Source organism: Dendrobates tinctorius, unplaced genomic scaffold (assembly GCF_039654945.1).
Source record: "Dendrobates tinctorius isolate UK_male_01 unplaced genomic scaffold, ASM3965494v1 ptg000063l, whole genome shotgun sequence".
Classification (NCBI taxonomy): domain Eukaryota; kingdom Metazoa; phylum Chordata; class Amphibia; order Anura; family Dendrobatidae; genus Dendrobates; species Dendrobates tinctorius.
In genome coordinates, this window is record NW_027361731.1 from 6,860,900 (window position 1) to 6,872,182 (window position 11,283).

At 45.1% G+C, this 11,283-nt stretch overlaps 1 long non-coding RNA gene across 3 annotated transcripts; it reads right to left on the reverse strand.

The window, feature by feature from the left end:
* Positions 1-4,305: 4,305 nt before the first annotated feature.
* On the reverse strand, positions 4,306-5,605 carry LOC141094366 (uncharacterized). Of its 3 annotated transcripts, XR_012233035.1 has the most exons (4): positions 5,392-5,598; positions 5,268-5,303; positions 5,138-5,187; positions 4,306-4,696 (listed from the first exon to the last, which is right to left on the reverse strand). It is a non-coding gene; the product is annotated as an uncharacterized lncRNA (long non-coding RNA). The 3 variants fall into 3 exon arrangements; XR_012233034.1 differs by having other exon boundaries at positions 5,138-5,303; positions 5,392-5,605; XR_012233033.1 differs by lacking the exon at positions 5,392-5,598 and having other exon boundaries at positions 5,138-5,380.
* Positions 5,606-11,283: the final 5,678 nt, after the last annotated feature.

Consider the following 11,283-nt stretch of genomic DNA (forward strand, 5'->3'; position numbering starts at 1 on the left):
AAAACGGGCACTTTGCTCTCAGCCCATACTGGTGACTCCGGACTTCCGCAGCGAGTTTGTGGTACAAACGGATGCCTCTGATACCGGTATCGGGGCCGTACTCTCACAAGTGAGGGACGGAGTGCAACACCCAGTCCTCTATCTCAGCAGGAAGCTGAATAAACGCGAGCAAAGGTATGCAGTCGTAGAAAAAGAGTGCCTCGCCATTAAGTGGGCTCTAGAGGCCCTCAAATATTACCTGGTGGGCCGAAAGTTCAGGCTGATCACTGACCATGCCCCTCTCAAGTGGATGCACTTGAACAAGGAACGGAATAGCCGGGTGACCCGGTGGTTCCTTGCCCTGCAGGCCTACCCTTTTACGGTGGAGCACCGCCCAGGGGTACAGATGGGGAATGCAGATTCCCTGTCCCGAGTGCACTGTTTGGCGGGTGTCATTGCTCGACCAGAGTGGTCTGAGCAGAGGGGGGGATATGTGAGAATCAGGTGGGAATAGTGGATGAGGGCAGGTATATCTCGCCCAGATTCCTTTCCTATGTGGCCTAGTCTGGTCAGTATCGCACCTGCTTGCTAATGAATAATGGGAGGTGGATATAAAAGGATGCAAGGTGGTTGTGTGAGTGTCTCAGCCTGGGAACACAGAGAGCCTGTCTGTGTGAGAGACACACGTGAGTGGAAGCAGTGCCCACTGCAACTGTGGTTTGGCTGGACGGGAGAAGCCCGCCAGTTGGTAGTTAGGTTATCCATTGTTTAGTTAGTGCCGGACAGGCAAGGATTTGTTTTATGTTTTATTTCCTTTTGCATTGCTTTCACCATTAATAAACCTGACCCAGGGTCAGTTACACCCGAATCCCAGCTCTGCGCCTGAGTTTCATGCTGAACGCACGTGACCTTTGACCCCAGCAAAGGCGATCCCGGAGTGTTTTATCACATTCCTCATCTGACCATGCTTCCCTGACCCCGGCTTGCCTTGACTATACTTCCCTTGTACCCTTCCCTCTCTGTTTTCCCATAATTACCGTTACCCTCCTCGGGTAGTTGTGCGCTCCACTGTCTCCTCTGGCAGCATTGCGCTAGGCCCCGCCCCCTTCCCTCGTGACCTGGGGTCATGTGATCACAGGTCCTGTTCCTGCATTCTACTCACTCTCCCGGCTTCTCTGCCTGCACCGCAGTTGCTGCCCTCAGTTCCTGGACAGCGTGGGAGCTGCCATCTGTCCTGAGGCATCTGTGACTCTGACCTCCCGCAGCTTGGACCGTTCAGACCCCTGGTGAGCGTTCGCCTGGCAGGTCCTGATAAATCCTGAATTCAAAGACCAGGTATCTTAGGGCAGGTTTCACATTGGTAAGTTGTGTCCTTTTAGATTCCCCTCTGTTTTTGTGATCTTCCTTTCTTTGCAGTTTGGGGAACCAGTCCTGTAAAACGTTGACCTGGGACAATACGGGCACTATCAGTTTCAGAAGTACTGGAACCATCACCTTCCTGAGTGCCAAATGTTATGGCCTTGATGACTACCTCCTGAGACTGAAGGAAGGTCCCCGTATTGCCGGCAGATCAGAACAGCACAAAAACATTGTACGGTGTCATCTATACAATGCGCACAGCTAATTTCTTGTACCATACTGGCTTTTTTCATGGCATTGTAGGGTTTGAGGCCCTGATCTGATAGATCTACACCCCCCTTGTACTGTTTGTAACTTGGATTACAATCTGGCTTTGGGACTTATTCCTCGCCAATCGTTACATCGATGCCTCTACCTTGTGCCAGTCATTACACTGGCTACCCATCCACTCCAGAATCCAGTACAAACGTATTACCCTCACCCACAAAGCACTCCATGGCACAGCACCACCCTACATCTCCTCCCTTGTTTCAGTATACCACCCTACCCACGCCCTCCATTCTGCTGATGACCTGAGGTTAGCATCCTCAAAAATCAGAACCTCCCACTCCCGTCTCCAACACTATACACGTGCTGCGACAATTCTTTGGAATGCACTTCCCAGGTCAATGCGATTGGTCCCCAATCCCCACAATTTTAAGCGTGCCCTGAAAACGCATTTATTCAGACTGGCCTATCGCCTCAACACATTAACCTAATCTATCCCTGGGTGGCACAGCCAAAAGTTTTACCATAACCAGGTTCCTTGCATCATGTTTCCACATGCTTTATGCATCCATTATCCCTCTGCGTCTGTACTGTTACACACACAACATTATGGCTGGTCCAAACAATCAGGGCAAATGTTTATCACCCACCTTTCGTGTCTACCTCTTTCCTCATAGACTGTAAGCTTGCGAGCAGGGCCCTCTTTCCTCTTGGTATCTGTTATAATCTATGTGATTATTGTTATGCTGTAATGTCTATTGTCTGTACAAATCCCCTCTAAAATGTAAAGTGCCGCGGAATATGTCGGCGCTATAGAAATAAAATTTATTATTACTTGTGTTGTGGTACCACAAACGGTGACAAGGGAGCTGTTGTTACAGTGTATGGTGGTGAAGATAAGGACATCCCTTTTGTTGGGCTATCCCCTGTACTGCTAGTTGAGAAAGTCTATCAGGAGCAGGATGATAAGGACTGGAAGAAGTTGTGTTACAGAGATTAATCTCCCTCAGCAAATCCTCCATTACACTGTGCAAGAAGGAATGCTGTAGACTGCTGTGCCTTTGTAAAGAGTCTTGATCTGTGCTGAACTGTGCTATCAAAAGAGACTGGTGGTCAATGTGCCTCTAAGAAGCAGCTGTACTGTTTATAAAGCCTGTGCTTAAGAGACTTTGAAATGTACTGAATGTGCTGTGACATAAAACTACATGAGGACTCTATTGTATCTGTGTCAGCAAGTGGATACATCTTGTGCCTGAGGAAGCTGCAGTACATGGTCGCCCTGAGTAACAGGTCCCCCAGAGTTCCAAAGAATTCATGAGACCTTTCCCGCCCCTATCTGAACCTAGCGGCATGCTCGTAACATTGATGGCCCGTACGGGGAATTCTGAGTGGGAATTAGCATGTGAAGGGAAAAGAGGCAAAGTGACTGGAAACTACAGCAGCACAGCACCTCAACTTAACTCTGCTACACCACTTAAAGGGAACCTGTCACCTCATTTTTCCGCATTTAGCTGTGGCCACTGCCTTCCAGGGCTTATCTACAGCAATCTATAATGTTGCAGATAAGCCCCAAATCTAACCTGAAAGATAAGAAAAACAAGTTTTATTATACTTACCCGGGGGCGGTCCGGTCTGAGGGGGGTCACAGGTCGGGGTCCGGCGCCTCCATTCTGCTTGCGATGTCATCTTCCTTGCTTCATGTCGTGGCTCCGGCGCAAGCATACTGACCTGCCCTGTTGAGGGCAGAGCAAAGTAGTGTAGTGCGCAGGTGCTGGGCCCCTCTGACCTTTCCCAGCGCCTGCGCACTGCAGTATTTTGCTCTGCCCTCAACAGGGCAGATCAGTACACCTGTTCAGGAGCCAGGACACGAAGCGAGGAAGATGACAACATCGCAAGAAGATGGGAGGCGCTGGACTCGGACCTGCGACACCCATCGGACCGGATTGCCCCTGGGTGAGTATAGTAAAACTTGTTTTTCTTATCTTTCAGTTTAGATTGGGGGCTTATCTACAGCATTATAGAATGCTGTAGATAATCAATGAAAGGCAGTGGCTGCAGTTTATTGTGGAAAAACGAGGTGACAGGTTCCCTTTTAAAGGGGACAAGCCCTATATGAGCACAGCATCTCAACTCAACTCTGCTACACTAGTTAAATGGGACCAGCCCTAAAGAAAACTCACTAGCAGCAATGAATGTGGAAATTCCAATGGACAGAATCAGTGAACTGCTTCTTCAGTTAACGTGAAGAATTGAGAACAGTAGCAGAACATATAAACATGTCAGAAGAACTGATCTCTAAAACATGCTATCACAGACAACTTGTAGCCACCGTTACACAGATGGATGAGCTGGGGAGAAAGAAGCTGAAGATGTCATGGTCATGTTGCTCCAGGAGCTAACAGTTTCTAACCGGGTTGAAGTTGGAAGATGGAGGGCTGGCGCCAATTACCAATTGTGAGATTCTCCTTCCACAGATGGAACAATTCAAAGCCTTAACAAAAGCCCTGCAGAAATCTACCCAACCCTCTGAACGTGTGACAGACTCTGACAGAAACTTTATCCTGCTTGGGTTTGATAAATCAGGAAAACGGTACTCTTCAACACCACAAATCGCCGTAAGGAAAGAGTTCAAAATCTTGGGACAGATTGGAGAGTGTAAGCAGAAAGAGATACTGTCTTATATGAACTTGTTGCAACAGATCGATGCAGGATTATTATTTATTTATATAGCACCATTAATTTCATGGTGCTGTACATGAGAAGGGTTACAAAGTTATAGATATTGTTTACAGTAAACAAATTTATGATGACAGACTGGAACAGAGGCGAGAGGGCCCTGTCCTTGCGGACTTACATTATATGGGATAATGGGGAAGAGACAGAAGGTCGGGGGTACAGCAGCTCTGGTGGTGGTGAGGCGGCAGCTCGGGTGGTGGTTAGGCGGCAGAATGGTTACTGCAGGCTGTAAGCTTTCCTGAAGAGATGGGTTTTCAGGTTCCGTCTGAAGGATCCGAGGGTGGTGGATAATCGGACATGTAGAGCTGTGGAATTCCAGAAGATGTGGGATATTCGGGAGAAATCTTGGAGGCGACTGTGTGAGTAACGAATAAGTAAAGGGTTGGGAGGGTTGAAGATTACGTGAGGGAAGATATTGGGAGATTAGTTCAGAAATATAGGGAGGGGACAGGTTGTGGATGGCTTTGTGGGTCAGTATTAGTAGTTTGTATATATATATAAACTTGGCACACACCAAAGGTTTCTGATGCAGAAAGGTGATTTTTAATTATACAACAGTACATACATACACAGACGTTTCGGTCTAGGACCTTCATCAATGTACTGTGAAATATAAATAAAGATGAAAATAATACAATTAAAAAAGAAAGTATATACAACAATATATGGGTTTTCTAGGTAAATACTTTTGAAAAAATGCTGAGACATCGGTCACATTATCGCACATAATATATATTGGCAGAGAGTAATAAATAATCATGAAGAACAAGATCAACGTAGAAAAGAACACACGTACCGATATATTGTACTGTGAGATTCTTAGTGACTGGGCTTTGTGAGATAGACCTGGGAGAGGATAAAGGTGCTATAATAGCCAATATAACTTAGTAAGTGATGAGATGGTTTGTGTTACCTAAGTTACATACCAATCCTGTGAGGAGGCACATGAAGCCGTCCCACTGCTGAAGGCAAAGAATAGCACTAGAGTAATACTACAGTGACGTGACATGAAGTCACAAAATCTGTCTATAAGAGGCATAGAACTCTTACCGTGGTGATTTGTGGAGTGTGGACGCAGTATCCGCCGCGAATCCCAAGTGCTGCAAAGTGTGAGAGTGGCAGGGTTATATAACCCTGTGAATTATGAGCCCTGGTTGGGGGCGCGCCACCGGAAGTCAGTGGGCGTGTATTAGACATGTCACCATAAGCTCCGGACACCGAGAGAGACATAGAGGGGGCGTGTCAGCAGGGAGCACTGGGAGTGTACTACTGCCTGTCAGGCTGGCTTACAGGGCAGAGCGGTGGACATTAGTGAACTATCCTGAGTTAACTACTGCAGCGCCGACATCATAGGTGCCAGTGGTGAAGATAGTGGCTATTCAGTGCTTTGAGGGTGACGATTCAAACAATCACAGTTGTTGGTTCTGTAAATGAGACACAATTAGATTAGTATCCATGACATTCAATGTACAGTGGCATTCAAGAGTACATTATTTATAGCATTAACCCAGTAGTGACATTGTAGAGGAAAAAGAGGGGGGGAGGAGGGGGTAAACGTATCAGATGGTGTCAGACATTATACTTGTAAGAAGGCCTGTGAATCATAGTCTTTATTTAACCCCTTGGGTGTCAGGGTATTGAGTTCGTGAATCCAATAAGCCTCTCTCCTTTTTAATATGTTAATGCGGTTGCCTCCTCTGCGTGAGGTGTGAACCTGCTCAATGACTTGAAATTTTAATTGAGCGATGGTGTGGCCCGCAGTGATGAAATGATATGGGATGGGGAGAAGCATATTCTTGCACCTAATTGTAGACTTATGCTTGGATATGCGGTCTCTGATGTGTTGTGTGGTTTCCCCTACATAGAGTAAACCACACGGACATTTGATAATGTATACTACAAACGAGCTGTCGCAGGTGTAATATTCACGGATATTAAATTTTTTACCGGTATGGGGATGGTAGAAAAAATTACCTTTCTGTACGTTATTACATTGTGTGCTTTGCAGGCAGGGGAAAGTGCCGAATTTAGGATTTGATAGAAAACGTTGTTGCTTTTTTAGAGGGCCAGGGGAGCCAATATCTGCTTTAATCAGAGTGTCACGGACATTCCGTGGTCTCCTAAAACACTGTAAAAAGGGTACTCTAAATGCCTCTACGTTCGGGTGAGCCGTAGATAGGAGATGCCAATGACGTCTAATGCTGGAATGAATACGATAAGCAAAGGGATGGTAGTCATGAACGAAAGAAATGCGATTGGCGGTCTTAGATTCCCTTGGGGGGGAAAAGTCCACATCATTTAACACACTCGTTGGATATCCCCTCTCAAGGAATTTTGTGCGCATTTCATCCATGCGTATTTTTTGAACCCCTGTGTTAGACACAATCCTCTGAACCCTTTTGAATTGTGACTTGGGGATCGCGTTTTTCATTTTAGTGGGATGGAAGCTTTCGTAATGAAGCAAACTATTGCGATCAGTGGGTTTCCTATAGAGGTCAGTGGATAGGTGTCCCGAATCATCCTTCATGACTACCGTATCAAGGAAATTGATTTGTTCAAGGTGATAGGACATGGTGAAGCTCAGTCCAAGCCAGGCTGTTTGTAACATGGAGAAGAAGGATTGTAGTGTATCTAGTGATCCCCCCCAGATACAGAAGATATCGTCGATATATCTCTTCCACACTAACGCATGAGTGCGGAAGAGACAGTCACGATATATGATGTGATCCTCCAAATGGGCCACATAGCAATTTGCATACGGAGGTGCGGTGTTCGAGCCCATCGCAGTCCCCCTCGTCTGCAAATAATATTTGTCTTCAAAAAGAAAAAAATTCCTGGTTAAAATGATGGACAATAATTCACAGCATAGATTGGTTTGTTCAGGATGGAATTTGGATAGTTCCAGAAGTCTCCGCACTGACTGAATACCCTGTATGTGGGGAATGGATGTATATAGATCTTTTACATCAAAAGTGACAAGAATGGCATCTTTAGGGACATGGTCCAGAGTACGGATAACATCCAAAAAGGCCCCTGTATCAAGTAGAAAGGAGGGTGTCTGTTTGATGAGAGGTGTAAGAATTTTCTCTAGATATTTGGAGATGGGAGAGAAAATTGACTCCGCAGAGGCCACGATAGGTCTTCCTGGTGGGTTATCTAAGTTTTTATGTACTTTAGGCAGTATATAAAAAACCGGTGTAATGGGGAATTTTTTGGTTAGAAAATCACAAGTTTTGTTATCTAGGACTCCGCTCAAATTATATTTAGATAAGGTAGTTTGAATAATGTGTTTTATTTCATTGGTGGGATCCCTCTCAAGTGGTAGATAAACCGAGGTGTCACTCAATTGGCGATGAACCTCGCCCAAATACATTGTTTTGTCAAGGACAACAATGGCTCCCCCCTTATCTGCTGGTTTGATAATAATGTCTTTGTCGTCCTGTAAGGTTTTAAGAGCTTGTTGATCAAGTGCAGTAAGGTTGGATGGAAAATGCATGCGCCCTTTATGGATATCATCCCGCAGATTTTGGAAAGTGTTATCAATAAAAGAGATGAATGTCTCTAGGGCATGTGAGCCTGTGGGAGGTCTGAAGTTGCTTTTATTCCTCAGTCCTAGGCTATCTGAGGATAGCAAGAGAGGGTGTGGTGGTATGGTACTATTGTTGGTGCCAATAGCATTGGAGAAGTGTAATTTCAGCCTTAGTGATCTATAGAACCTCTGAAGGTTCATGTCAAGATTAAAGGTATTGTACCTATAACTTGGGCAGAAGGAAAGGCCTTTTTGTAAAACCCGGTATTCTGCTATACCTAAACTTTTAGAAGAGATATTGATTACCAACGGGTCATTACCTGTGAGCGAGTGATACGACCGGAGTCCATGTTTCTGTGTGGGTCTCTTCCCCCTGCGGGTCCTCTTCTTTTCGTGTGTCTGCGTCTCTGGCCTAAAAAACGACTGTATGAGGCCTGTTTGTCGTGATCCGATCCCGAAGACGAGATGTCCGTGGTGGATCTGTAATTGGAGTAGGCATTGAAGTTCCCGGAGTTGTAAGATTCTCGCCATTTGTAGACCAGACAGAGGAATAAGTTTGCCCGTGACACAGAAGATTACGAACAGAATAGAGTCTACAAATGGCGAGAATCTTACAACTCCGGGAACTTCAATGCCTACTCCAATTACAGATCCACCACGGACATCTCGTCTTCGGGATCGGATCACGACAAACAGGCCTCATACAGTCATTTTTTAGGCCAGAGACGCAGACACACGAAAAGAAGAGGACCCGCAGGGGGAAGAGACCCACACAGAAACATGGACTCCGGTCGTATCACTCGCTCGCAGGTAATGACCCGTTGGTAATCAATATCTCTTCTAAAAGTTTAGGTATAGCAGAATACCGGGTTTTACAAAAAGGCCTTTCCTTCTGCCCAAGTTATAGGTACAATACCTTTAATCTTGACATGGACCTTCAGAGGTTCTATAGATCACGAAGGCTGAAATTACACTTCTCCAATGCTATTGGCACCAACAATAGTACCATACCACCACACCCTCTCTTGCTATCCTCAGATAGCCTAGGACTGAGGAATAAAAGCAACTTCAGACCTCCCACAGGCTCACATGCCCTAGAGACATTCATCTCTTTTATTGATAACACTTTCCAAAATCTGCGGGATGATATCCATAAAGGGCGCATGCATTTTCCATCCAACCTTACTGCACTTGATCAACAAGCTTTTAAAACCTTACAGGACGACAAAGATATTATTATCAAACCAGCAGATAAGGGGGGAGCCATTGTTGTCCTTGACAAAACAATGTATTTGGGCGAGGTTCATCGCCAATTGAGTGACACCTCGGTTTATCTACCACTTGAGAGGGATCCCACCAACGAAATAAAACACATTATTCAAACTACCTTATCTAAATATAATTTGAGCGGAGTCCTAGATAACAAAACTTGTGATTTTCTAACCAAAAAATTCCCCATTACACCGGTTTTTTATATACTGCCTAAAGTACATAAAAACTTAGATAACCCACCAGGAAGACCTATCGTGGCCTCTACGGAGTCAATTTTCTCTCCCATCTCCAAATATCTAGAGAAAATTCTTACACCTCTCATCAAACAGACACCCTCCTTTCTACTTGATACAGGGGCCTTTTTGGATGTTATCCGTACTCTGGACCATGTCCCTAAAGATGCCATTCTTGTCACTTTTGATGTAAAAGATCTATATACATCCATTCCCCACATACAGGGTATTCAGTCAGTGCGGAGACTTCTGGAACTATCCAAATTCCATCCTGAACAAACCAATCTATGCTGTGAATTATTGTCCATCATTTTAACCAGGAATTTTTTTCTTTTTGAAGACAAATATTATTTGCAGACGAGGGGGACTGCGATGGGCTCGAACACCGCACCTCCGTATGCAAATTGCTATGTGGCCCATTTGGAGGATCACATCATATATCGTGACTGTCTCTTCCGCACTCATGCGTTAGTGTGGAAGAGATATATCGACGATATCTTCTGTATCTGGGGGGATCACTAGATACACTACAATCCTTCTTCTCCATGTTACAAACAGCCTGGCTTGGACTGAGCTTCACCATGTCCTATCACCTTGAACAAATCAATTTCCTTGATACGGTAGTCATGAAGGATGATTCGGGACACCTATCCACTGACCTCTATAGGAAACCCACTGATCGCAATAGTTTGCTTCATTACGAAAGCTTCCATCCCACTAAAATGAAAAACGCGATCCCCAAGTCACAATTCAAAAGGGTTCAGAGGATTGTGTCTAACACAGGGGTTCAAAAAATACGCATGGATGAAATGCGCACAAAATTCCTTGAGAGGGGATATCCAACGAGTGTGTTAAATGATGTGGACTTTTCCCCCCCAAGGGAATCTAAGACCGCCAATCGCATTTCTTTCGTTCATGACTACCATCCCTTTGCTTATCGTATTCATTCCAGCATTAGACGTCATTGGCATCTCCTATCTACGGCTCACCCGAACGTAGAGGCATTTAGAGTACCCTTTTTACCGTGTTTTAGGAGACCACGGAATGTCCGTGACACTCTGATTAAAGCAGATATTGGCTCCCCTGGCCCTCTAAAAAAGCAACAACGTTTTCTATCAAATCCTAAATTCGGCACTTTCCCCTGCCTGCAATGCACACAATGTAATAACGTACAGAAAGGTAATTTTTTCTACCATCCCCATACCGGTAAAAAATTTAATATCCGTGAATATTACACCTGCGACAGCTCGTTTGTAGTATACATTATCAAATGTCCGTGTGGTTTACTCTATGTAGGGGAAACCACACAACACATCAGAGACCGCATATCCAAGCATAAGTCTACAATTAGGTGCAAGAATATGCTTCTCCCCATCCCATATCATTTCATCACTGCGGGCCACACCATTGCTCAATTAAAATTTCAAGTCATTGAGCAGGTTCACACCTCACGCAGAGGAGGCAACCGCATTAACATATTAAAAAGGAGAGAGGCTTATTGGATTCACGAACTCAATACCCTGACACCCAAGGGGTTAAATAAAGACTATGATTCACAGGCCTTCTTACAAGTATAATGTCTGACACCATCTGATACGTTTACCCCCTCCTCCCCCCCTCTTTTTCCTCTACAATGTCACTACTGGGTTAATGCTATAAATAATGTACTCTTGAATGCCACTGTACATTGAATGTCATGGATACTAATCTAATTGTGTCTCATTTACAGAACCAACAACTGTGATTGTTTGAATCGTCACCCTCAAAGCACTGAATAGCCACTATCTTCACCACTGGCACCTATGATGTCGGCGCTGCAGTAGTTAACTCAGGATAGTTCACTAATGTCCACCGCTCTGCCCTGTAAGCCAGCCTGACAGGCAGTAGTACACTCCCAGTGCTCCCTGC